This window comes from Propithecus coquereli, unplaced genomic scaffold, assembly GCF_000956105.1.
Source record: "Propithecus coquereli isolate 6110/MARCELLA unplaced genomic scaffold, Pcoq_1.0 Scaffold160, whole genome shotgun sequence".
NCBI lineage: Eukaryota > Metazoa > Chordata > Mammalia > Primates > Indriidae > Propithecus > Propithecus coquereli.
In genome coordinates this window covers 2816534-2818739 of record NW_012140525.1, presented here as the reverse complement: position 1 = coordinate 2818739, position 2206 = coordinate 2816534, and the positions used below count along the sequence as shown (strand labels likewise).

Here is a 2206-nt window from a genome sequence, read left to right as displayed (position 1 = left end):
GTATGCAGGCATGTGTGTGTGTATGTATATAACATATGTGTCTTTCAAAAAGTTACTCATTCTCTTTAAATTACTTGTTCATCATCTATAAAATAGAAGCAATAACATCTATATTTCTTGGTGGTTATGAGAATTGAATATATGTAATTGTTTAATACAATTTCTGGCACATAGTAGATGCCCAATAAAGAATATACATTAGTTTAATAATTTCTAAGAAGAGAAAATTATACTAGATTTCTAGATTTTTTGTTCGCAAACTTTAGTGTACCTTGAATCATCTGCAGGATGTGAAACATAGATTGTAGGTCCTACTTCCCCAATTTCTGATTCAGTAGGTTTGAAGTAGGGGCTAGAATTGGCATTTCTAACAAATTCTTAAGTGATGCTGATGCTGTTAGTCTGGGAACCACACTCAGAACTACTGCACTAGATAATTTTTGTGTTTAGTCTCTTTCAGATTAAAACAGACCATTAGTTAATTCAGTTGAAGCAATTTATCGTAATATTACACAGGAAAGTAAGAAAGCCAAAACACTTTCTTAGTAGCTAAACAATTTAGCAGTCACAAAGAAATGGATCATCTTTCAGAATAAAATGGCAGCTTATCTTGTTCACTCAATAGTGGAAGTTCCATTGCTTTGTCTTGATTGTTTCAAGGGTGTAGATATTCAATTTCTTTCTGTCAGATTATTGCATATTCATCTACTTCTATTTTAGCTACTGACTATTTTCCGCACATTTACTTCTCTTTCTCAATGGCCTTTGCTCTTTCATTTTGGCTATGTCAATTCATCAAAGCTGTATTGTTTGAGTCTCCCACTCTTCCTTCTGTTTATGCTCTCCCAAGAAAGAGGAATTGACTAAATTAGTCACTCTGTAGCAAGGTGTCCCTATTGGCCATTTTTCTCAAGCTAGGATATCGCTAGGTTTAGGGGAAATCTAGAGATTGTTCTCTTGGGCTTAAATGCTGATCCCAGAACTTAGTTTTGGTTAGGACATGTGGAGTACATCATACTGAGCATGGTAACTAGTGCGCAAGGAAACAATTCAGGGTACTTTATTCAGAAAGGAACTGTGAGCATAGCAAACATTAAGAATACCACAGATTCCCTTCCAATAAAATGTCTAGATTTTCCTGCTCTTACAAAAAAATCCTTCCTTAGATATGAATATGGGAGGCAAAAAAGAAAGCCAGATTTATAAATAAGTATCCAAAGAGTTTCATGTAGTCAACTCAAGCTCAATTCTGGTTGGTATTGATACACGAAAGAAGAAATCAAATTAGTGTTGCACAGTAGCAGATAATTGTATGCAGCTAGTCATATCTCACTGTATTTCTTAAGTAGCTCTAGTCCATCAGGGAATTAGTCTACAACCAGGGTTTTTACCACATCAGGGGGGTCATGCTGTTCTGAAAGTATGCTTTCTAAATAGGCTAGGTATTCCTGCATGTGCTTACTTAGTAGGAGTCTGAAATAAGGGTAGGATCAGCAAAATATAAAGTATAAGGTATAAAGACCCCAGAAAAGTAGGCTCAAGTTCAGGAAAGTGCTCTAGTAACAGTGGGAAACAAATGTTAATGAGGAAATCAATGCAGAGGAATGCTGCAAGGAGGAAATAGTTTCTAAAGTCTCAACTAAGGTTTACTGACAATGGGACATATAGTGTCCCAACTAATTCTGGAACTTTCTCTGTCATGCAATGGTAGCATTAATTTACTCCCTACCCTAATCAAGTTTGCATAGCAGGAGACTGATCCAGCCAGTAAAAGACCTTAGTGACAAATAAAAGAAAAACATAAGTTGAGGAAGATACCAATAAACTTCTTGAACTTCTGAAGTGTTTCACTTGGCAACTTAACTTCTCACCTGCTCTGGTCTTGATTGTTTATGCTAAATATGTAAAATTCGCGATAGAAAATAAGTAATTGTTCTCTTCATTAAATTTGTCCATAAGAGTAAAATACCTCACCTAGAAAATGCTGCTAATTGCAGGTTTAAAAGTGTTCAGCTGGCCGTGCTGACATCTCACCTCCTTTGCCTCCAGGAAAACCAATTTATTTACAGTCACACATAGTGGACTACTCAGGCTAAAACTAGTACGAAATGTTCTGACCTCAATATAAGTAATAAATATAGTTTTCAAAATCATGTTATTTAAATAAAATTTACATTGATTCTACTTTCTACAATAGCAATTTATT

The 2206-nt window shown here is 35.1% G+C and overlaps 1 protein-coding gene across 1 annotated transcript in view; it reads right to left on the bottom strand.

Annotated features, from left to right (window-relative positions):
* The window catches only part of SLCO6A1 (solute carrier organic anion transporter family, member 6A1), a 160214-nt gene that overhangs the window by 76122 nt on the left and 81886 nt on the right, over nucleotides 1-2206 (bottom strand). The gene's annotated exons all lie outside the window — the stretch shown is intronic.